Source organism: Protopterus annectens, chromosome 2.part1, assembly GCF_019279795.1.
Source record: "Protopterus annectens isolate FY-2018-M chromosome 2.part1, PAN1.0, whole genome shotgun sequence".
NCBI classification, from domain to species: domain Eukaryota; kingdom Metazoa; phylum Chordata; order Ceratodontiformes; family Protopteridae; genus Protopterus; species Protopterus annectens.
Genome location: NC_056729.1, coordinates 1,268,207,098 through 1,268,234,322, shown reverse-complemented (window position 1 = coordinate 1,268,234,322; position 27,225 = coordinate 1,268,207,098). Strand labels below are relative to the sequence as shown.

Below are 27,225 nucleotides of genomic sequence, written 5' to 3'. Positions count from 1 at the left end.
ACTTTTCTGATCTGCAGCCGAAGAGCGGTCTCGAACTGGTTGACCCAAGAGGCTCAGGTAGGAAGATTTTTGCCTTTTTTCTGTTTTAGATCAGGGACTAGGTTACAGTAAATGTTATTGTCATAGATTTGTTATGCAGATCAGGGACAAAAGGGAAATGACTGTATATTTTGTCAGAGATCAGGGAAACAGAATAAGGTAGGCAGTTATTCTAGATAAACTGTGTAAGGAACAGAGATACCACGTGGTAAAAAAGGGTTACGTAACATTTTTCTTTTGACATGGGAAATCAGTGCACTAAAAAATCGCGAGATCCGCCCCTAACTGATGACGCAAAATATAGGCAATTACAACGAGCAGATAATGTAAGGTATTATACAAAATGGGTTAATAAATACGAATTTGACGGAAAATTAAATAAAATTTTGTTGGTTAAACTTTTAAAACAACTTAAATCTGACGCAGAAGGTCAGGCAAAAAAACAACGGCGATTAGGCATTCCTCAGGCACGTAGGTGGATTGAGGAAGTGAACCGAAGGGAACAGAAAATTAAAAATGCGAAAGCATAATTTTTAGACAAAGAGGATACTAATACAGTAATAGCGACGGCCCCTCCCCCTCTGCCCCCTCCAATGCCTTTTTTAGGATATGAAGCAGGAGGACAGGCTAGTCCACCTCCACGTTATCCTGAAGTTGCAGGAGCATTAAAACCGTTTGTTAGAGAACCTATTGAAACTAGATCCCAGACACGTAAAACACTTAGGGACGCAGATTTATATCAAATAGGGAGAGACTCACTAGAAGAGAGTGAAGAAATCTGTCCACTAATCGAGGTACCAAACCCTCAGGCAGGACAGGAAGGGCAGGACCCAACTCTCCTAGTGTATAGACCATGGACATTGGAAGATATTCGGAAAGCTACAGAGGGAATCCCTCATCCGAAAATTAATTACACAAAGTTTTTACAAGATTTACGAGGTATGAGACTAAGTTACCACTTAAATGGGGAAGAAGTAGAAAAGGTAGTTAAACAGATTGTAGGTCCAGACTGGCACATGATTTGTGGTGCCTGGAACTCTCGTGACGCACAACTTAAACCACTCCTACATAGTGACACAGAATTAGACACCAGAGTGAAAGGTCTTACAGACCGAAATTCTGAAAAATGGAAACCTAGAGCAGATTGGACTTGCATAACCAATGCATACAACAAGATAATGAAACTGTAGATGGGTACTATGGTAGATTATTGGAATGTTTCAATAACCATAGTGGTATGGCTATTCCTGAAAGCCAGACAAATGATAGCTCATATGAACAGCAACTGAAAAATGTGTTTTTGAAAGGTTGCATTGCACCTATCAGCAGCTTTATTACAAAGCATATGATAGATCATCGAACAAGTAGGCTACAAGCCTTACTTGAGTATGCTAGACATGCTGAAAGACACTTTAATAGTAAAAAGAAGAAGAAGACACAAGTCTTCACAGCAGAAGATGGAGCAGAGGTCTTCATTGTACAAGGGGGTAAAAAAGGTAAAAGAAATACCCAGGGAAATAAACAATCTGACAAAAGGTCAGAAGATTTTGAAGAAAGAAAAAAGAAAGGTGAGTGCTTTAAGTGCGGTAAGAAAGGACATTTAGCAAGGGATTGCAGGCTAAATAAAAAGGCGACTACAGAAGATAAAGATAAAGGTGATGAGGACTGACTATATGATAGTGATGACAATCAAAAATCATCAGGAAAGGTTAACAGACAAAGGACAAATGTAAATGTAGTGGAAGGAACAGAGGAAGCACAAGTAGATATAGAGGATGAAGAAAGTGAAGTTTTAGACTTAGCATTAGTGAGCTTGGAGCTCTATTTGGCAGACACAAAACCGGAAGTTACACTTCTGGTGGAAGGAAGGGAAGTGAAATTCTTGTGTGACTCAGGAGCGTCACGAACTTTGATACACTCTTCAAAGTTACCAGAACACTCTGAATCACCTGACTATATATTAGTGAAAGCAGCAAATGGACAGCTATATAGGGAACCACTTTCCCATGATATAGCAATAACTGACCCTATTTCAGGCATGACTCAGAAAAGTAAAATTGTAGTTTCTGCAAAATGTCCAGTAAACTTACTGGGAAGAGACCTTATGCAGATATTTGGCATAGCAGTAGTTCCTACTATGCAGGGTATGGAAGCACAAAGACAAATGGATACTTTTGTGGTGAGATCGTAGGGTGAAACTTTTTACTGGTACAGCCAGGACCTAGTTACGACTGGTCCAGGGGCAGTAACCGAGGAACTGATGAATGTAGCCATCAGTAAGGTCCCCTCCCTTGACACCGACTAACAGCATTTGTTACATTGTACTCTGTACTACTGTAGTACGCCAGGACCTGATAAGGAATATGAGCAAGAATTGTTAAAAAATCCTGCTAACAGATTAGTATTACGAACCTTATATTGGGATACTGTGGGAAACAGTGTAGTAAGCTGTTCACTACCTCAGGAATTCATGAAACTGTACAAATCCAATAGACTGCCACATGTCAGCTTGACAAAGAGCAAGGATGTGAGGTGGGCAGATTTAGGAGAAAAAGTAACAAAATGGGAAAAACAAACTGATTTAGAATTATCAGAACTGGGAGTACAAAAACAGAAATTGAATTGGCTAACACAGACACGTCCAGTTGTACACTTACAAAATAGTGAAGACAGCTGATTAGCATTCTTGTTAGAAGAAGAAGAAAAAGCCCTGTGCGATATACCAAACATTCTTTGGTCAACAGGCAAATCAGATGTAGGACTTATTCGAACAGCAGGACCAGTAACCATTACACCTAAATCAGCATTTAGACTGCAAAAAAGACAATACCCCTTGAGGAAAGATGCAGAGCAAGGAATTAAGCCTATAGTAGCAGCATTACTCAAGGAAGGAGTACTGGTAGAATCTCTAGATTCACCATGTAATACCACTCTATTTCCTGTTAAAAAAGCAAACGGGGAATGGCGGATGGTACAGGATTTACAAGCCGTAAACAATGCGATAATACCCAGAGCACCTACGGTGCCAGATCCACACACTTTGTTGAACGATTTGAAGCCACAACAAAAATATTTTACTGTGGTGGATATAAGCAATGCTTTCTTTTCAATACCTATACATCCTGATAGCCAGTATTGGTTTGCATTTACATTTCAGGGTAAAAGATATACCTATACTCGGCTACCGCAGGGATATTGTGAAAGTCCAATGATATTTGCACAAGAAATGGCAAGCAACCTGGCAGGATTTACCCCACCAGGAGGTAGTCAGATTCTACTTTATGTAGATGACATTTTGCTAGCAGCCTCTACCCAGCATCAATGCAGGAAAGATACAATAGCATTATTGAAATTTTTAGCAGCACAAGGACACAAAGTAAACAAAAGTAAGTTACAACTTTGGAGAAAACAGGTTAGATACCTGGGATATGTAATATCCAATGAAGGTAGAATACTAGACGAAGATAGAAAAACAGCGATTTTACAGGCACCTAAACCAACAACCAAGAAGGAAATTATGTCCTTCTTGGGAACGACTAATTTTTTTCGAAGTTGGATATCAAACTATGCTTTAGAATCTGCTCCATTGGCTGATTTAATATATAAAACACCAATGGCAGCACAAGATGTATTACAATGGACACCTGAAGCAGAAACAGCTTTCTGCAGACTAAAACAATTGATAGCTTCATCATTAGTTTTAGGACTTCCAAATTACCACAAGAGATTTTCTCAAACCATAGATTGTAAACAGGGATACATGACGTCAGTTCTTACGCAACAGCATGGGAGTAAGCAACGCCCCATAGCTTATTATTCCTCACAGTTAGATCCAGTGGCACGATCATTACCTCACTGTGTGCAAGCAGTGGTCGCAGCTGCAATGGCAGTACAGGCTTCGGCCTCAGTGGTGTTATTCCACCCTCTCACATTGAGAGTGCCTCATGCAGTCACGATAATTTTACTGCAAGAAAAAATAGCATATCTATCTCCTGCTAGACATCTTTCTTGTATGACCATACTGCTGAGCCAACCTCATATGGTAATTGAACGTTGTACAACATTAAATCCATCAACGTTACTTCCGACTCCTGTGGATGGCACACCACACAGTTGTCTGCAGGAAATTGAGCAAATAACTTTGCCCAGACAAGACCTCACTGATATGCCCTTGGATGATGCCGAGGTGACATTTTATGTGGACGGTTCATGCAGAAAGGGTCCTATGGGGAAAAATCTAGTAGGGTATGCAGTAGTCACAGATACAGAGATTTTAGAAGCCCAATCCTTACAGCATAACCTGTCTGCTCAAGCAGCAGAATTGATAGCCTTGACACGGGCTTGCACTCTAGCGAAAGACAAATGTGTGAACATATATACTGACAGTCAGTATGCTTTCTCTACAGTGCATGTTTTTGCACAGCAATGGAAAAATAGGGGAATGATAACATCTACTGGCAAACCGATTAATCATGCGCAACTTATTTTGAACTTATTAGATTCTATTCAGTTACCTACCAAAGTAGCTATTTGTAAATGTGTAGCTCATACAAAACAACAGGATTCGATTTCAAAAGGTAATGCACGAGCTGATGCAGCTGCAAAGCAAGCAGCCTCAGACTCAGAAACCTTACTTTTGAATGAGGAATTACAACCCTCTGAGATTTTAGATTTAGAAATGTTGAAAACAATGCAGACATTGACTACAAAAGCTGAGAAACAGAAATGGGAGAGACGAGGTGCAATCCTCGAAAATGGACTGTACATCTCCAAAGAGAAAAAGCCAATATTGCCATCTAATTTGTTTAGATATGCAGCTTTGTTGAGCCATGGGCAGAGCCATGTCTCAACAGGGGGGATGATACAGTTAGTAAATTGAATATTCCAAGCATATGGATTCACGAACTTTACACAAAAATTTTGTGCAGCATGTCATATTTGTAACAAACATCATGCACAAGGAGCATTCAAACCCAAGCAAGGGAGTTTTCCTATACCACCATATCCGTTCCACACTATCTGTATGGATTTCATAGAACTGAGCAAGTGTGAAGGGAAAAATACTGTTTAGTAATTATAGACATGTTTTCCAAGTGGGTAGAAGCTTTTCCTACTAAAAATCCGGATGCAGCAACAGTGGCAAAAGCCCTAATAAAAGAAATAATTCCTAGATTTGGCATACCGGAAAGAATCTATAGTGACAATGGGACACACTTTGTTAATCAGACAATTCAACAACTTGGGAGATTCTTTGGGATCTCCTTGAAGAATCATTGTGCTTACCACCCACAGTCTGCAGGACTGGTGGAAAGGTACAATGGAATTTTAAAGAGCAAGTTGAGGAAGTTAATAAATGAAACACAGAAGAATTGGATTTGCTGTTTGCCTTTGGCACTGCTGAGCATGAGAACAGTTCCAAATGTAAAGGGTCTGACTCCCTTTGAAGTGATATTTGGAAGGGCATATTATGTACCACAGTGGAAAGCTCTCATGCCTGCAGAGCTGGAGGCTGACAGCTCATTAGCTAGTTACATGAGGAAATTGTTAACAAATAAAACTGTTTTGCAGTTGAACTCTTTTTCAGATAAGGAACAGACCAGTCCATTAGAAGCGGTGCTGACCCCTGGGTCCTGGGTGTGGCTGAAGGTCATAAAGAAGAAGAACTGGACAAGTCCGAAGTGGGAAGGTCTGTACCAGGTACTGTTGGCGATGCCTACTGCAGTCAAAGTTGCTGAGAGATCGTCCTGGGTCCACCTGACGCACTGTAAACTGGTAAAGAATTTTCATCTTGATAAACATTTTGTGACTGATACACAACAAAGGCAGGATGACCAAGAGCAAAATGAGTAAAGATACAAACCAACCCCGAAGATATTGTTTAACCATCTTGCTAACTATACATCTATTGACTATGATTGTGGTGACTTTCCTTTTGTTGTGGTTTTTCCTGCATATAACCGTACAAATGAAAGTGGAGAAATGTGATGAACTGTCTATAGACTGGCATCCAAACTTTAACACATACCTAGCTATGAAGCGTGTATATGTAGAGACTATGAACGTTTCAAACTGCTGGGTTTGTACTGCAATACCAACAGCATATGGAGGACTGTTGATGTCCGCTGTCCCCTTGGGGATAAATGAGACTTGGGAAAACTTACTTTTCGATACAGGTTCTGTGAGATCACAGGACAAGATTGCATTGTATTTGCCTATTACACAGAGAGGAATTGTTTGTTTCTATAAAAACGACACACTCCAAGTAGGTTGGAGTAACTGTAACATAACTGTATCTTATAAATGCTATATTAAGGCTAAAGATAAAACTACTAGTTGTAGCACAAATTATGATTCATATTTGAGCTTAATGAAAACAACAATAAAAGATGTGCAGAGAAATCCTGAATTGCATAAACAATTGTCTGTTATAGACAAGAAAATGTTTCATTCAGAGGTAACCCACATCAGTACTAAAGTAGAAAACTGTTATTTTGTTTGTGGAAAAAAAGCATACAAATGGCTACCTGAGAATTGGTCCGGCAGTTGTTTTTTGGGTTATCTGGTTCCAGCTATAAGGCATACTGCAGAATTACCTCTAGGTAAGATACGAAACGTAAGAGATGTAGCCCGAAAATCTGGGAATTCAGTCGAAAAACCTGCAAATCCAGTGGGAAAAATCGAAGCTGGCTGGAAGGATCATCCATCCGTGAAAGATAAAGGAAAATTGACTCATATGGACTTGAGTGATTGTGTTATATCCTGGGCTGGAATATTCCCAGCCTATGGAGCAGTCAAATCGATCTGGGAGCTGAGAAAATTGTCAAAGCTTCTCGAAGTAATGAGTAATGCAACTTTTCCCGCTCTAGAACTTGTGACTGATGAACCGGTGAATAAAACAGAAAACAAAACTAGTATCCAAAAAAGATGTGTAAGTAGTGTGTGATATTAAATTTCTACCCCTTTAGTATTGTGTGATTAGGTATGGTGGTTGAATAACACATTTTAGGATTGTATGGGTACTAGGATGTCCTCAAACAATTTATTTTAAATGCTTTAATATTCTATTTTAGGGTTGCAATCTAAACATTTTATATATATACATGTTTGGTAAACTAGGCTTAGTATTTTGGATTTTAATTTTGTTGTAAGTAATTTGTACGAATATACAAATAATTGTGTTTTTATAAACCATTAATTATTTGTTTATGTTACCAAGGAAATGACATCACCTCACCTGGCTAAAAGGTTTTAAATTGAGTGTATTTGGCGCTTTTTTATTTGTCTGATGAAGCTTCTACGTTTGTAGAGGCGAAAACGGAGTTGCATTAAAGTACGTTTACGTGGATACTATCTTTTGGTTTGTGGTGCTTCTACACTCGTTTACCTCTTGTGACTGATGAACTGAATGCAATGAGAACTGTTGTGCTACAAAATCGAATGGCTCTTGACTTCACCCTAGCGGTGAGAGGTGGTACATGCGCGCTTATCAAAGAAGAATGTTGTGCGTTCATACCAGACAATCAACATGAGATAAATGATCACCTAGAGGTAATACAGCAGGTATCAGCCATGACTGAACCAGGCCCAAACCCACTGACAAACTTTTTCCAGAGTCTATTTGGCGGGTGGGGTTCAATCCTAATGAATATTCTGATTGCTATTTGTGTTGTTCTGCTCTTATTAGGAGCATGTGTCTGTTGTGGGATTCCCTGTATGAAAAGATTAGTCAGAGAATTTGTTGATATATCTGTAACTGAGACTTTGTACCAAGACATTGAACTGGACCTATTGGTTCCAAATGAAATTCTTTCCGAAATGTAAACCAAATGACTTGCCTAGTTGAAAGTCCTTAAAGGAGAAGGCTAGGGAATGATATGATATTGTTTATGTTTCTGAATAGAATAAAAAGTATTAAAAGGGAGGAAAATGTTAGAAAAATATGTATTTTGAACATATATAAAGTGCTTGTTTAGAAGCAAATAATATGTAATGCATTTTATTCTGTTTACAATATGGCAGTAAGAATGATCTTACATGTAATTGCTTGAAGCTTTGGAGCTGCAGTGTGCTTGAACTCTGACCCTGGCAGTAGCCAGCTCAGCAAGCTTATGTTTTTCACTAATGATAATCTTCTGGGTCAGGAAAATGAATGTATAAAGCATTGAAAATCTTTCTTCCTTCCTCTGAGATGGTTGGCCTTGCAAATATTATCAGAGATAAAGCACAGCTGCTAAAAGTAATGTTGCGAGAAGAACAAAGAAGTGTATTACAAGACTGAACTGACTATTGTATTCGAGAAGGACTGAAACCTTGAAAGAATAACATTTACCGAAAGACATTATAACTGACCAGGTGCTTTGCAAGGCTGCATTATTCTCATGGGAAAACTTTTAAAAAGTATAACATCAGCTTTTTCTTATGAATAGAATATTGTAGACCATAGTGATGTAGGTGCCCTGTGACTGACCACGTCAGTGAGGTGGGCACAGCTTGAATGTATGGCTATAAAATATAACACATTTCCTGTATCATGTCAGACAAAACTCTATACTTGTATTGTATGGTATTTTGCCTCCTGGTGTACACTAGTAAAGTTTTTTGCATCTGAGCCTCCTGTGTTGTCCTAGTTTGTTTTTATTTAACAGTGACAAAGATTCACTATGGAATTTTTAACCCTGGGATAATAGTATGTCCTTTATCATGGCTTACTGCAAAGTGGTTTGCAACTGTTTCATGGTCACTGTAATGTAATTGATCAGTGTAGGGTATACATTGGTAAGCACTCTTTTATCCATGAATGTGGAGTGCTGTCAAATGATTTTTTTGTAGTCTCCATGCCATACTTAGATTCTTCCCCTTTTTACAGTTCTCCACTAAGACTTTATTTAATGACAAATGATAATTTGTTCCACAAGACTTTTTTATTAGCCTTATGACTTTTTTATTACCCTTTTTTTCTAAATGACTATAAATTCTGTCATCATCAATTCCAGTGTACAGTTTATACATCATCAGAAGGCAAATTACTGGTCTATAATTTTTAGGATATCTTGCAGGTTCACTCTCAAGGAGGAGTACTGTTTTTTCCTGTTGTTAACCAGGTTGCCATCTGTTTGGGGTGCACATATAAAACGTTTTTACTTGTGGCTATATCTTCATGTAAGGATTTTAATACTTAACAAGAAGTTACATACTGCATCTGGACTGGGGTTTTTCAATTAGTTGCTTTTCTTAATTGTGTTTCAATTTCTCTGGTCATTACTTCATCCTATTTCATATCCTGTACATTTGAACTACTATCCATTAAGCATCTTTGTTATGTTTCACAGGATTTTCATACATATTTTTCCAGAATGTGTCTATTTCTTGTTGTTTTGGTTATGTTTCTATTCCTTTTGAATTGTTTCCCTATTCTCTCTAAAACTTTTTTGGGTTATCATTGAATTACTTATTTTGTACTTTTCTTTTATATTTATCTGCATATCTTCTATTTTTTTCTGGCTGTGCTGGTATCTTTAGTTTATTATTTGCAATAGTGCACAATAGATCCTGGTCTGTTCTGCTACTGCAGTTTCTTTTATCACAGTTGTGTTTCCGAGTAGACTTTTGTCTTAATTGCTTTACAGTTTTGTCTATTCAATACTTCCATGATGGCATTTCATTTTTCCCATTGCATTCCCTTATTGCCCTGTGTTTTTGTGGTAAGACTTTTGGCCAGATTCAATAACACCTACACCAAGTGTATAGTAAGTGTACACGATATGTATTCAAGAACATCCCTACCACATTGTTATGTACTTCCTATTCACTCAGAAAGATTACACTAAGTGTACATGTAGTCTATACAGTTTCTGGTAACCTTTATGAATCCCTGTCAGTATTTAAAGCTGTAAGAAAATCAGTAGGAAAACTAAAATTAGGAGAAAGAAGATGTGAATTATCCCTGTATTATCTGTTCACTCAAAAGTATGTACACTTGGTGTGCACTTAGTGTAGGCTTTATTGACTCCCAGGGTTTATCTGTACAGTAATATATCTTATTTACTTCTGTTATATCACATGAATTTCCATGAACAGTCTTGACTACTGTGTTCATTTGTTTTAACAGACTTCTAACATTTTGGATCTTATTGACTTTCTGTAGTCTATTTCTTTCATTGATCTTAATCTGTCTATCCATATATCTCTATTAAATCAAGCAATTCTTCTCTTAGATCATTTTCTTCTAAACTAAGAGCACATTCCTGTTCTCTGTTTTCTGTGGGCAGTCTATTCCAGAACATCTTCCTGTGCCATATTATCTTCCGCTTCATCCAGTGTCATATGTTATTCTTTCATATAAGAACTCACTGACCTATCACTCCACAACATTGACTGCATCAGAGTTGCCACAGTTTCCTGCTCCTGTCCTTGCTGTGCAACTCCAACTGAGCTTTTGTACTGTTTTCTTAATGAAGGCTCCAAAGTATCTTCATATGGCAACTGATTAGAATAGGTTATTCAAGAATGACATAAAGAGAATGGATGAAAGTGTAGCAGTGTTCTGTACAAATAAGGGCATGACATGAGAAACATGAGGAGGAAAATCATTCACCTGGGTGAAAGGGTACGCAGAAAACATCAGTAGCTCAGGAACGGTAAGTTAAGGCAAGGAAAGTGAGAGAAAGAGGATGAACTACTACAGAAGTTATAAAGTAGTGGGGTAGTAAGAAAAGGGGTAATACCTGAAGGAAGATAATCAGACGGGAGCAGAGTGGGAGATTTAAAGCTGCATGGTCAGTAGGGAGTTGCATTAGATGAAACTAGTGCAGCATGATGGATTCAGCTAGCTGGTGCTGGATTATTCCAAACATGAAAGATTTCTGAATGTAGTCCTAGTAACAGTGGAAGGAGTCCGAGATGCTCAAGTAAAAGAGCAATTAGTCAACAATGACTTTGTCATTGTGAGGGCTAGAGTGATGGAGAAGAAAATACTGCAGACAAAGGTGATAGCGACAGATTTTGTGGGAGTATCTCATGACTAGGACTGAAAATCAGTTAGTTTGTCTAGAGGCAAAGTGATGATGAAAACAATCTATGACAATGACTGATGGACTGAAAACACAATGCTATAGTTAAGGATTTGAGGATCACTTAAAAAATAGAAGATGGATGTGGCAATGTGGTTAGATTGGAATGCAAAGCTAGTGATTAGGACAAAAAAACTGGGGAATCAAAAGAGGTAATTGAACAGGCGTTATATAAGAAGGTGAGTAGAAGGGCAAAAAAGTAAATGAGGACAGAAAAGAAACAAGATAATGGTGATTAAGGATAAGGGGCCATGGAAAGGAACCAAGACCTCTTAGGTAAAAACAGAAAAGGAAGGAAATAAGAGACTACCATGCTGATGGGGTAAAAAATAATGTGAAATGCTGCAAGCACAAAAAAAAAAACTCCACAAACGAACCAGCAAGCAGGCAGGGAAACCAGCAGGAAGACTCCAACTGACTATAAGGAGAACAAACCCATGAGCAAAGCAACAAAGCCGTACTCCTTAAAATTCAAACTTAAAAATTATTAAAAAGTTTGAATTTTAAGGAGTACGGCTTTGTTGCTTTGCTCGTGGGTTTGTTCTCCTTATAGTCAGTTGGCGTCTTCCTGCTGGTTTCCCTGCCTGCTTGCTGGTTCGTTTGTGGAGTAAAAAATAATGTCTTGTGTAAGATAGAAAGAAAGCAGAAGCATTGCATGCACACTGGCTATCAGAGTCGACAAAAGAAAGTGAGCTGAGCATAGCATGCTGGGAGGGAGTGAGGACAGTAGTGGGAAAACAAGGAGGAGCAGGAATAAAGTGCCAGGTTACAGCAGTCATTTATGGGAAATGTGCCACACATGTTAGCAACATGACACAAAAGTACTGTACTCAGAGAACATAGGCAGAGATGCTGCTCACTTCACAAAAAAGATAGCACATCCTGTCCTTGCATAGCACTGAAGACATCTTCATTCAGTACTTCATGGTAATATTAAGTCCAATGGTGCAGCATTTGCATACAGTCTCTTGGATTTTTTTGTCAATAAATAAATCCGTTTTTAATATATGCAGAGTCTTTTTGGCTGAGAAAGCATTCTGTTAAATAGAATTAGAGTAACTCATTTTGAGCCATATATCAGTGACACCTTTGACTGACAATAATTGTGGAGTGCATACAGTGGAATAGAGGAAATGAATATGTGACAAACTGCTCTCTTTCTATCATAAAATTGGATAAACAGGTCATGTTTGATCGTGTAAAATGTCTATCACAAACACGTATGAATGGTAGGAAGCTCTAATAATGAAATTATAAAAAATGCATAATAGCTTATGGTAATGTACATAATTTTGTATATGACGTGCTTGTGATATTACTTGCCTATTTTCTGAAAGATGTGGAGAAAATTGAAATGACTTGCGATGTGGGACACTTGCTTTTGCCTCTAAAAATAGTTAACCCCCCCTTCAACCCTTCTCTTCTTTCCCAGATTTAGATAGCGTGTCCCCTCTATCACTATAAAACTGAAGATTACTCACTGCTTGTTAATCCTTCCAGGATTTAGTTATCATTTAGTCTATCATTATTGTTATCTAGTTACTGTTTTGAAAATTTGTAGCACTGTGTTGTACTTCTTATTTCTCGATGTTTGTAACTAGAGCTTACTTAGGGGCGGCTCATGCTATAGGACTGCAGCCCCCCCCCCTACACACACACACCTGTAAAAAGAAGAAAAAAACAAAAACGGAACGGTAGAAGTAGAAGAATAACAAAAACAAAATAATCATGAGTCCCGGAACTCCGCACTTGTGTGCTTTGAAGTTCCTGGAACTGAACAGAACTCTAGACTACTGTGTCGGCAGTCCAGATAGGGGAAGGCGTCTCTGCCCTGCAGATGACCAGAAGTTTATGCTGTGATGTCCGCATAGAATGGAAGAACGATGAAGACCAAAAAATGAGAACAGTCACCACGAGCAAATCACTTATGTAGACAGGTCCCAAGGTAATCACAATTCAGACCAATAATGTCCACGATAAAGATGTAAAAAGTCATTTATTTGGAACATAGGATGAGCGCTTTCGCATAGTTAAACTATGCTTCATCAGATGCAATAACATAAAACAATTCCAGGGTAAATAAAAACCTCAAGTTTTGGCGGGCTCATTAAACTAAACCTTAATTATCTCTTAACCAGATTGAATTCATCATGACATTCAAATTAAATTTAAAATCAGTGTGCATTTTTCCTTTTCATTCAATGTGAACACACATCACGTAACATTTCAAAACATTGCTATGGTTTCACTAAGAGACAAAGCCTTACAAAATTCAAACAATACATAAAATAAAAAATAATAATAAATGTACTTCAAGAATACATATTCAATAAAATTACTGAATAAAAACGCTGACTTTAAAGCGTATAGCGTTCACAGATAATTAGTTTTTAATTTAGAGTTTTTGTCTTTTTAAGTGAGCACTTCATATTAAGTTGCGGTTTTTAAAGAGGTTAAATTGAAAATGAATTGTTTAATTGATAAATTGGTTAGTAAATTGAATACAACTGTTGGTATGTGAGTATATTTAAACTCACAAGAGGTTTCAGTGATACTTGTCTGAAGAAGTGTATGCATCTTTGTACACGAAAACGTTAACAAGTAAAGGTTTTTGGATTTATCGTGTGGCTGTGGTCTGTTGGACTCACTTATTGTTTTCGCAGTGGTTTAAAACTTTTAAAGTTTTTTTGTGTGTGTTTTGTGTTATCTTTGTTTCCTATCATTATCCCATTTTGATTTACTATGTTTTTCTGTTTCCTCCTCCTCTTTTCAGTCTTAGTTATTGCTGGCATTTACTGATTCCTCCAAACATTGCATTCTTAAACATTCATATAGTCTTTATTATTGTGCTGATATACTTTATCTCCCTGATATGAATTAATTCACCTATCAATAAGAGTAGCATCAATACAAATGAACAAAACAGACACTGCAGAAGACTGAAGTCAAGTACTGTGTGTTAGCGGGTCTACTTTGAAAGACCGACACGGTACTTCGCCGACACAAAAATCACCGACGCCAGATAACCGACAACACACAAAACCGACAACGCAAAACACCGAACACCATAACACCGACACACCGAACGTAAACAACACATCACACTACATAGCATACCCACTAGCCCTAACCCAAACCCTAACCCTAAGGTCCGACACTATCGCACACTCACCCTAACTGCACCCTAACCCTAACTCACTTAACCCACCCCTAACCCCAAGGTCCGACACTATCGCACACTTCACCTACCTGCACCCTAACCCTAACTCACTTAACCCACCCCTAGCCCAAGCTCCAACACTATCGCACACTTCACCTACCTGCACCCTAACGCTAACTCACTTAACCCACCCCTAGCCCAAGCTCCGACACTATCGCACACTTCATCTACCTGCACCCTAAACCTAACTCACTTAACCCGTCCCTAAACTACAGCCCCTCACTATCACACACTTACCTTACATGAACCCTAACTCCGACACTAACACACACTCACCTTTCCCACAGCCTAACCCGAAATCCCACAATATCGCACACTTACCTCACCGCTCCTAACGCCGTCACTGTCGCACACTTACCGAGTCGCGATCGCACATTACCCTTGTCGGTCTTTCCGCTCTCGGCAAATCACCCTGTCGATAAACTTACCTGTCGGTCGTTTGGTCTTCATTTTCTGCGTGTTGGGGAATCGTCGGTTCGGTCTTTTAAAGTAGACCCGTGTTAGCGTATACAATGCCCCAGTTGCTACAGAGAACTCAGGATACATGGTGGTGGGCTTGAACCCTGTAACTTGGAGGCAGGTGGCAAAAGCCTGAATTCCCTACCCACCATCATTTGTAAAACATTTGCAGATTTTTCCCTCATATTTATTCTGTTCTGTTCCTCATAAAATCTGTGGTTTCTGTATGCTTTTATTTTTCCTTAAACAGTTAGTAGTGCAGTGGTAGCATTGTTGCCTGACAGCTGAAAGTGTTCTGGTTTGATTCTTGGCCGGGGTGTCTTCCTTTGAGCTTATAAACGCATGTGTCTGGACTGTTTCTCCTGGGGCCTCTGCAGAAAGTTTGCTTTTGTTCCGTCAGACTTTCCTGGTAAACAAATGTTAAATAAATAAAAATGACAGGCATTTGAATTTCAGACTTCATATTCTTCAGAAAGTACACAGTAACACAAAACCTTATTCTAGTAATTTTCTAAGTTTGTAAGATGGATATTTGAGATTTGTCCCTATGTTTGGGACTGTATTCCCCATTATTGGCTTTGTCCAGGTTTTTTGTACTAAGGTTGAGTGCTACGGGGAGAACTGAATTCACTGAATATGTTTGAGGTTGTATTCCTCCATTACTGGCTTTGTCCAGGTGTTTTTTGCTAAGAGGTTGAGAGCTATGGTGAGAACTAAATTCACTGAATATGTTTGTGGGCTGTATTCCCCATTATTGGCTTTGTTCAGGTGTTTTGCGCTAAGAGGTTGGCAGCTATGGTGAGAACTGAAATCATTAAATGGAAGCCATTTAAGTTTCAGTCTTCCTCTCTTTCACAAAGCAGCTTATTTGGCATAGTGGTAGATTGTTCTGACTGCTTTGCATAGGGTCCTGGGTTCTAGACTTGGCAGTGAAATGTATGGTGATGACACAGCATTTTATTCTAGCAACCTTCCAACATTATACAGACAATTTGCTTAAAACATGTCCCTGGTTTTGGGGCTTCCCCCAAATAAATTTTGGCTTTTTCCAAATTTCTTGTGCTGCAAAGTTCAGAGATACAGCTGAGTGTAGAGTAGATTTTACAAGGAGCTGACAGCTTCAGGGGAGCAAAAGTTTAGTGCTGCATATGCAGATTCTACTTGCATTGTTACTAGCACAACAGGTAGTGTACTTGCTTTTAATGCAGAAGGCTGTTGGTTCTACTCTCACAGTAAATAGATGCATTACTGATACTGTACTGTGTTGTAAATGGGGTGGATGATGCAGCCCTTTTTGGCAAAGATACCTAGTAACTATGAACCTATCAGTTTGCCATCCATTCTCTATTGCAATATCATTAGCAATTTATTCCTCAAGGGCAACAGGCACTTTATTTGTAGATGAAACAATGAAATATAAAGTGTTTGCTAGCAGCAACCTCTTCATTAGTTACAGATCTCTTCAATGTTTAATTATTTTGATACTTTTACTTCTGCAGAGACTGTGCATATTTACTGATACTGGTGGACTGTAGAAGTTTGAGTAGACTTTTATGATGAAAATGTTCTGAATTGGGCAGATTTGTGATTATTGGTGCATGCATTTTGTTTCATTGTTTTGTACAAGGAATATAATTTAATACAATCAGGAAGGTGCATCAAAGAGCACATGTATGTTTCATGTGCAAGGGGCCTATGATTTGAAAACAGCCCAAAGTTAATCTTTATCTGCCACTGGCAAAATGTATTTTCTTTGAATGTGGGTTTCAATGCTGTTTCAATGAATGTGAGTTTCAAGGGCAGAGAAGTTTTAATGCTAAGTCTATTTTCGTTGTGAGACTGCATTGCTTTGTTTAGCAGATATCTATTAGTGTTTGTGCTGTAAAATGTAAAATAAAACTTTCAAATGAAATCCAGATCATCGCAGAAGTAAAGCAGTATGCACATTACAGTGTTTATGGTAAATGGGGCAAATAACCAAGGAATGGGACATTGGAATGGCTGCAGGGGGGAGACTCCATTCGACCATGATGTTGTGTGGGGGGGAAGGGCAGCAAACTCAAATACAGCCCCGGGTGAACTATACCTCTCAACTGTCCAGATTTTTGCAGAATGAATAGATTTTGCTTCTTCATTTTGGTTTGTTCCTCATAAAATTTGTGGTTTTCTGGCAAATCATTTAGGAATGAAGTCACTAAATAATGAAAGACATTGAGATTCAGACATCATAACCTTCAGAAAAATGCATGCTAAAGCAAGACTATTCTATCAACTGTTTTAAGTTTATACAAGAGCAATTTTGAGTACTGTTTGTATGTTCCTTCAATATATTTGGCCTTGTCCAGATTTCCTGCATTAAGAGGTTAAGAGGTATGTGCAAATAAATTGCTTTATAGAATTAGAAATATCCAAACCTCTCAACTGTCCTCAATTTTGGCTCAAAATGTTTCTCTCCCCTAATAATCCCTCCACTAAATGGCAATTTTGGAAGAAAATGTGGAGGGTTTACAATTATAAATAACTGTAATGAGGTTGGGAGGGTGGCCTAATGGTTAAGGTGTTTGCCTTACAAACACAAGGTGCAGGGTTTGAGTCTCACAAGGGATAATTGGCTTGGCTTAAAATGGCTCACAAGGGCACTTAGCCTAGTACTAACCTATAAACCTAATCAGAGTTATAGATTATGTTTATTTCAGAAATGCATATAGATTCTCTTATTTTGTCAGCTGCTCAAGTTAACAGTACTAATATTAAAAAGGTGTCCCTTCTTTGACAGGTTCCCAGCTATATTGTATGGCAATTTTATATTTTTGCATCACATTTTTGGTCCGTTTTTCATAAAACTGTGGTTTTCTGGCAAATTAGTGGCAAATCATTAAAGACTAAAGTTAGAAAATAATGGCGGATATTTGAGTTTCAGATTTCATACCCTTCAGAAAAGTCATACTAATGCAAGACCTACTATTCTATTAGAAAGTTTATAAAAGCAATATTTAAAACATTTTCTTATTTTTGGGCCTGTGTCCCGCTTCTATGTATGGCTTTGTCCAGATTCTTGCTCTGAGTTTGAGAGGTATGAGTGTCAGAGCCATCACCGTCAGCCAGAGACATTTCAAATTGTGACATACTTGTTGCACCCTACTCCCCATTGTAGTGGCTCTGGATGTGTCCAAGCAAGGCAAGGAGCAGTTATGCAGTGTAAGTGTGCAGAGTATTCCCCCATCCAAGATAGACACAAGTTCGACAGTGGCTTTTCATCTGTCCTTGATTTGAAGAATGTTCTGGTTTTCTGTCATATTTTTATACTGTTGATTTTTGCTTCTTATTATTCAGAAAATGCATGCTGTTGCAGTGCTCTGTTGCTCTGTGTTTAAGTAGCAACGCTTTAATGACCATCAGGTAAGCTTGTCAGAGATTGTAAGATGCAAGTAAGCTTTAATAAGCATAATAATAATTACCAACATTGAAAGCCTTTTTGTTGTTGCCATGCAGAGAATATTTACATAACTAGATTACATATAAGCCTTAGGTTTTGAAATGCATATGATAATAAAGGACAGGATTACAGTATTTTCAGAAGCTCATTACATTTGTTGGAGACTTACAGTCATCTTCGCAAGCTTTACCCGTAAACTAAACTGCCAGTTTATCATGTGTGCTCCATAGCTTGTGCAGTAATCCCTTAAGCAATTTATCTTGAGCTTGTTTCTTGTTTGCTGTTCATTTTTTTACGTTGATTATGTCTTCCCCATGAAACAAGTAGATAGTTGTCAGGCAGCAGGTCTTTTTTGGATAAGAAACATTTTTACAAGTGGGGGTATCACAGAGATTGCTACTTTCAGCATGTTACTTGGCAATTTTATAAAGCTGAATATAAATTATAATCAGAACTGCAGTGCAAGGAGAAGTGGTTTGAGTTGAGTGTTGCTTGTTTTTTTTTTTTATACTTTATTTTGACTGGCATTCCAGTAATGTATTTAAAAAGTAATTTATTTTTTCGTGCCTCACAACCTTTGCATTTCCATCTAGATATTAAGTAAGCTGTCATGTAGCCAATCATTGAATTATTTTTTTTCTTCTACACTTAATTTTGTCTTGATTGGACTCTCGTAATGATGGTTTGGCACCTCTAGCTCCTCCGCTTTCTAGTTGGCCGCACCCTTTCCCATTGGCCCCACTCATTCAGCTGTCTCCTGCAGTCCCCCTTTAATTTGAAGTCACCAGCTGCCACTGGAGCTTACTACTCAATTGCACCAAATTTGCTCTTGTATTTCTTCATGTCATGATCACCTCTACTGTATTCATACCTCGATTGTTATTGTTTACCATCTACCATGTCTTTCTGTGGAGCTTTTCTCCATAGGCCTAAACTAAAAAAGGACCTGCGTCCAGTTGGAATTTCATGGTAAACAAATGTAAATAAATAAATAAATAAATAAGTGCATGTGCTTTTAGTTTTCTAGACTTATAGTTGGTAACCTGATATCTACCATTGCTCTAAAAAGAATGCATTACATTTTTGAAAAACTCAATTATGAGGTTCATCGGTTCATAGATTCATAGGTATACACTAGGCTAACAAACATCAGGACTTTTATAAGCCTAGCTGTTCAATTCAACCCAATTGTGTCCCTATGTATCATGGGTGTTTATTAGGAGAGGGTATGCTAGTGATGAACTTTCTAGAGGTAAAGTTGGAGGTATATTAGTTTGGGCATTACATTCTGCATCTGTCTATTAGAGTCATGGAGGCCAGACCCAGGCTGAAATTTCAATTTCCCATCCATTGGTCAAGGCTATAGCAGCAGTGTATTCCTTTAGATATGGTTGTGATGTCAAGCATATATTTTAGATATGGTTCTGATGTCCAGCATATATTGATAATTCTATTCATTGTGTTGAAATAAAAAATGCATTTAAAACTAAAGAAAATTCTACTGGATATGCAGTCATAAACAAAAATGTATCCTGTCCCATTATAATTGTCTAAATGAGCTATAAATATCTGAGTTATTATCTAAACAGCCTCACTTAGCCAGAAGTAGAACAATTTCATTGTAGCTGCCTGTTAACAGTACTGTGAAAACTAATGAGTTTACATTTTAATCTCTTTTCTTAATCGCCAGCTTTTTTACAAAAAGGCTCATTCACTGATGTCATTTCTCTCTGATAGTTAATTTGAATAAATCAAATAGTAAAGATGTTTATCTGATGGGTTCAGAGCATTTAATATGATATTGTTCTATACTAAAATTAAAATTGTTTCATTTCACTGAATTATAATATTGCTGATGGTTTTAAATGCACTGGTGTATGATTGTGTTTATTGAAGCAAATTGATTTCCACTATTATGAGAAATGTAACTATTGTCATATGTTTAGCATTACTAAAAAATACATTCAAAACAAATGATTTTGTGTATCACTTCAGAAAATGATTTATATAGATGAGATACCATAAAGTAGAATGTGCTTACAGGAGTAACTGTTTATAAAGCATGCAAAATACAGCTATGTGATTCAAACCTAAGTGTTTATATTAGGAGAGTGTAGCTGACATTGTAGAATGTTTCCTTATATATGCTGTTGCTAGTATTGTTCAGCAGTTTGTCCACTGATCATAGTGTTTCTCTGTTTTTTAATCCATGCAATACATAATGTCAGGTATGTATTTCACTGTTTAAAAAATAAACATTTTATTACCATAAAATATAATATCAGAATGTTATCACAGATCATCTCTTCAATGATATGTACGATTGCTAATAAAATCTTTAATAGCTTTTTTGTATTCATTTTAATTAGAACTTTGAAATCATTTTGTAATTCGGAAAAAATAAATTGAGCTATAACATTTTATATCCCAAAGCAAAATTCAGTACTATAACTAATTTATCTTAGTATGTGGCCTTAGGGTGACCACCTGTTCCACTTTTTTTGTAGAACAGTCATGATTTAATACACTGTAACTTGTTTGTAAGGGTGGGGGATGATTTGTGTCCTGTAAGGGTGGGTGGATGATACATGTCCTCACATATTATATTGAGGCTTCCCTTAAACATGGAAGAAAAGCATGATACTCTACTGAAATGTATAAAAATCAAAGCCGCATAAGTCCGATGTTTATATTCGGATAATACAAAATTATAATCCCTTCATGGTGGTCAATTTCATGTGCTGTTTATGAGAAATCAGGTTTTCCAGACAAACATCCTTACACGTGGCTTTTGCAAAGAAGGTAGACTTATTACATATGAGACTGGTCAAGGCTTAGGATGCATATGCTGGTAATGAATATATTTAAACTTCATTTTTAAGATGACATGAGTAAGCCAAATGCAGATGTATAGTAAGCTGTATTTAAAACTGACTGATAATGAAATTAAAAAAACATACAGTTTTCCTAAGAAATATCTTCTATTGGCAAAGCAACAATCATTATGCAAATTAAAACTCAAAGCTACATGTGCAATAGTGAAATACGCATGTCTTTTAATGTATTTACTTATTTACTTACTAACTTGCATATGTTGCCTGGGATGGGACATTGGCAATCATGGATCTTTTTCAGGCCTACCCTCTGTTTGCGGAAAAACAGAAATAAAAGATTAACGCAGGTAATTAAATTTCAGTGGACAAAACTATTTTAAATAATGATTGACAGAATGAAAAATACTAGCATGCATGTTTAACTGAGTTAAAGATTAACAACCACTGCCTTAGACTAAAGCTAATTGCAAATAAGACCAAGGTGTAGTGAACTATCCCTAATCCTAAAAGTTACTGGCTTTGCTAGTTTGAGGTAGGGAGGGGAAGGAACTAGATTGGAAAGTAATGCAGAATGGCAAGTTGTAAAGAACTGTGTTAAGGACTAGACATAAAAATGAAGGATAGGGCTGGGGAAAAGTGAAGAAATGGATGGGAAGTAAAATAAATTAAAAAAATTAATAAACTTCATTGTACTGACCATGCATTCTGTGTCCTAGCCCCTAAACTTTGGGACTCAATTCCACCTTCAATCAGAGATGTCCAAATGTCCTTTGACTTCATGCAACAGCTGAAGGAACACCTCTTCACCCAGACAAAGTGCAGCTGCATTCACTCAGGTCTGGATATATGAACCCTGCCACTCTTTCATACCTGTTTATCCTTATTTCATCCTTCCTTTTCTCATCTTGTCATCCTGTCCATAACTGCCTGCCATTCATCCTACATCTCTCTTCTCTTTGCACCTCTCAAACTTCTCTCCTTTCCACTCCTCTTCCCTATGTATGCATCTCTCACCTTTTCTCTGTTTTTCCCCAAGGTATTCTGCAGTCATTTTCACTTGCACCTATTAATGTCTTCATACCTCTCTATATAATGATATGCTGCTATCCCCATAGAACAAGCCATCTCAGACATTATGGCTACATCTTATCCAGAAAGCTATGCTATGGAAAATCCATTTTTATGTCTCTATTTTGACTTAGTAAACCACTTATTGAACTAAATGTTGTAGCATATTTTTGTATTTTAATTATGTGCATGTTTTATAGAATATCTTTGTATTTGTAAATATGTTTATTTTTATGTGATCATATTCAAATGGTCCATTAAGATCAGTGCAATATCCTAGTAAACAAATATAAATAAATAAATAAATAGAAACAGAGGAGAAGGGAAAATGCATTGGACAGAAGAAGTTTCTGGAGATATGTATTAGTACAAGGTTGAATAGACTAGTATTAGTGTACAAAAAGCAGTAAGCATTTTCTAAGGGAACTTTGTCTAATTAAGTGACAGCTTTGCAAAAAAAGAAGTTACAGGTGACAATGAATGATTGTAGCTCTTTTAGAAAGGTATGTAGGGGTTCCCAGAGTTAGTGGGATGTAAGAAAGAAGTTGTGCTTGATACTATGTAAATGATCTTATTGGACTTTGAAGAGCAGGAGTGAACATGAAGTTTGAGTTCAAACAGTAGAGAAATAACATAAAATTAAGTATCTATAGAAAAGGGATCCCAGTAATAATGTGGATTTTTACTAGCAGATATTTGGCTCTCTTTAAGTTATGACAATTGTGTTCAGTCTTAGGGGAAAGGGTAACAAAACTCAATATTCTGTTGTTGATGTTTTGAAGGGCAATCAATCTTTTCAAAGCATCTCTTGGAGATAGCTGCAATACATGGACTCCCATATTCTTTCTGAGCATATAAGATCCCTGTCCTGATTGGAAGCCTATTTTATTTGATTGTAAATGTAAGATTTTTATATAGTCAAATTGTATGTACATCACTTCTAATAACTCCAAGCCTTGTTTATTAAATAAAGCAGTTAGTTAGTTTTGGAAACCTAAGCCTTCCATTAAACCTGTTGGATAATGGCACACTCTGAGTCCTTTAGGCACTATCTCTTCACAAATTGCTTAAAACAACTGGACAGTATGATGGTGAAATGTAAGAAACTACAATTGGAAGTTTCATACTTCTGACAGTGTATTACTAAAGAGATAGTGCCTAAGAGATGTGTAAGAACTATCAGCTTCAAGTAGACAATATTATACATGAAAAATAAAATAAACAAGGTGAACCATACAACTGGATACACGAACACCTTTAATACAAAATTTAACATCCACGTTCACTGAGCGCTTTCACCCATAAGCATCATGGGTTTCATCAGAGTAATGTTACAAATGCAGCAGCTACTTTTATACCAATAATTGCCCAATCAAAATAGTGTCATTTAATTGCTTAATTGATTATTCGATCAAAATAGATAATTAACTAACTATAATATATATTGTAATAAAAACATTGACATTAAAAAGTATATAATAGTTCTTATATAACTAGTCTCTTAATAAATTAGTATTGTAATGTAAAAACTCTAGTAAATATATAAATAACAATAAATACATTCAATAATTAATGATGAACAAATAATTTAAATATTATATGATTTAAGCTTCAAATAAAAGGTAGTTGAGATATGCTCGTTAATACCTGGCTTGTTACATGCATCTAGTCTCAACTGCCACAAACATTCTTTTAACTCTAATAATGTATTAACATCACCTTCATTACTGTTAATTTGAGGTATCCTAGCAATCACAAAAAAGAAAAACCTTTTAAAACTTGTACATTTTGTACTGTGCTTATATAGTGAACTAGTATTCTTCTTATTTCTAATGTCCAAAACCAAATAATCACACAACGAAACCAACTGAAACATCCAAAAGCACGATAAGACTGGTTGCTGCTTCCAAAAAACGAAGCTGGATTCAAAATAGCAAGTGATGTTTATTTTAACGTAGTTCAATAAAAAGAAACTCCTTGAAATGAGCGCTTTCGTTTGGCTATGCCAAACTTTATCAAATACAAATACCAGCAAAGCACTCTAAGACAGAAGCGATAGCACACTACTATGATGTTCATTGTGGTGAAGTAATGAAAAATATTAGACATGTATTAAAAGATTCCTGGCACTGTTTAGATACACTAAAAGATTTGGACAAGGAACATCTTACGAATGTTACTATGGTTACGATAGATATTATAAACCTATTTTCAGTCATACCACTAGAGGAAGGCTTGAAATATTTTGAAGCAAGTTTAGAAACATACAGTAACTTCCATACTGTTAAACGTAGATTATTGGTTGAATTGATGGAGATTGTACTTGACAATAACTTCTTCCAATTTGGTGGTGAATATTACAAACAATGTTCTGGGGTGGCTATGGGGGCAAGGTGTGCCCCTATTTACGCCAACCTTGTATTAGCTATGTGGGGAAAAAATGTACATTTTTACAAGTAGCTTTTGGCCCAAAGTTAGTATATACTTAAGATTTTTGGATGACATCTTACTATTTTGGAAAGGAACAAAAGAGGAAATGAAGGAATTTTTAAACTATTTAGAAAGTACTACGTCTTTTTTGAAGTTTACAAGTAACTTTAAAGAAAATGAATGTGAATATTTGGACATAAGATTATATAAAACGCTAAAAGGAATAGAATCAACCATTTACAGGAAAAAGACATTTTCTAACTCTTACCTTCACTTTGATAGCTGCCATCCTTACTTTCAAAAACGCAATTTAGTTAAAGGGCAGATGGTGAGGCTATCTAGGATAATTAGTGAGGAAAAGGAATTTATTTTACAAATGGATTTTTTGATACAACTATTAGTTGATAGAGGTTATCCGAATAGATTGCTCGACCAAATTAAAAAAGAAATATATCACAAAAAAAGTATTATTTTTAAGCCAATTATAAAATATGGTATGTCCAGTGATAGGCAAGAAGAGAAGAAAGATGATTTTCTGAAAATAAGTGTATTGCAGTTGCCATACACCAACAACATAAATATGATGGTAAATAGTGTTAATGAAGTATGGAAAACAGTTTTTAGTAACCAAACAGAGATTACACAATATATAGGTAATGTTCCAATTATTGTATATAGCAGAGGAAAAAATCTTAAAGAATATTTTGAACGTGAGGTTATTTATAAACACACATAAATGAAGAAATGTGGTTTCTGTCGAGGTTGTAGATTTATTAATGATGGACCTTATGTTAGCATTAAAGACCACAATCAAACTATTGGATGTCCAGGGTATGTTAACTGCAATACCAAACTAGTTGTTTTTATAGCAACATGTTTGTCATGTCCAGCCTTTTATATAGGTAAAACTATTAAAAAGATAAAGGACAGAATTGCAGAACATGACAGGGACATTAGAAATAAGAAGAATACTAGTTCACTATATATGCACAGTACAAAATGTACAAGTTTTAAAAGGTTTTTGTTTTTTGTGATTGATAGGATACCTCAAATTAACAATAATGAAGGTGATGTTAATACATTATTAGAGTTAAAAGAATGTTTGTGGCAGTTGAGACTAGATGCATGCAACAAGCCAAGTATTAACGAGCATATCTCAACTACCTCTTATTTGAAGCTTAAATCATATAAAATTTAAATTATTTGTTCATCATTAATTATTGAATGTATTTATTGTTATTTATATATTTACTAGAGTTTTTACATTACAATACTAATTTATTAAGAGACTAGTTATATAAGAACTATTATATACTTTTTAATGTCAATGTTTTTATTACAATATATATTATAGTTACTTAATTATCTATTTTGATCGAATAATCAATTAAGCAATTAAACTACACTATTTTGATTGGGCAATTATTGGTATAAAAGTAGCTGCTGCATTTGTAACATTACTCTGATGAAACCCATGATGCTTATGGGTGAAAGCGCTCAGTGAACGTGGATGTTAAATTTTGTATTAAAGGTGTTCGTGTATCCAGTTGTATGGTTCACCTTGTTTATTTTATTTTACAAGTTTTTCCGTATGTTTATTTTATATTATACATGAAGCCAGTGCTTTGGATAGCTCTATTATTATGGACAATGATTTCCAGCATTACTATTTTGATTATAATAGACTGTTTACAAGTGTAGACTCCTATATTAGTAAGCTTAGAGAAACTAAACTAAAAAAGCTAAAAGAGATTGTTTAGCCTATGCTGCAGGTTCCGCCTATCAGAAACCTCTTGGATCTCAAACATCAAGTGTGACTGGACAGGACAGATGGGAGACCACCCACATGAAACTGGCGCTCAAGATCCACCCGCTCAGTGTGCAAACAACATGGAGGAGAATGCTGCCCAGCAAATACAGAGAAGCGAGCAGCTGGCATCTAATAGAGACAGGGGAATGGATTATACAGAACAAGCTGGCCCAGCGAGGGTAGGAAATTTTCAAAACAGGTCCTTCAATCACAGTCCTCAGAAAATAAAATAGCAGAGGAACAACCAGGGACTGAAAAAGAACAGGAAGGGCAGGTAAAAGCTGTCGACCATTCTGCAAGTAGTGACTGTAAAATCATTTTGAGTTCAACAAATTACTTTAACGTCTATAATTTTTCTGAATTAGACATTAGTATTGAACTTGTTGATTTATTGGCAAAGGGACAAACATTTGTGCCTGCATATAGAGCAGAGTTAGCCAATACTCTGTTGGACGTAAAGTTGTTTGTAAGGAAGTTAAATTTACAAGTGCTGTTGGGACAAAATAAACTTCCTATGCATACTTTTAGAAGTGCTAGCACATATGACCCTCTACTACATCTGACACTATTATAGTTTGAATAAGTTTGTGAGTTAGATATATGAAACTGCCCGTCATTTACAAAAAAGAATAATGGATTATCTCTAACATAACTAACAGTGAAAGACAAGCACTTGAGTTCCTAAAACAAGCAAATGTGATTTAACCATTTGTCAACACACGACTGGTTTTGCTTGTAAGATGTGTGGGTATGCGATTGCAAGCGATCATGTCAGCTGCAACGCACGCGTACCTCCACATTTAACACACGGTAAGAGTGTAAGCTATGCCTGGATCGTTGGTAACGTATGCGTCCTTCCT

The 27,225-nt window shown here is 36.6% G+C and overlaps 1 pseudogene; it reads left to right on the top strand.

Annotated features, from left to right (window-relative positions):
• The window catches only part of LOC122794962, a 100,329-nt pseudogene that overhangs the window by 28,670 nt on the left and 44,434 nt on the right, over positions 1-27,225 (top strand).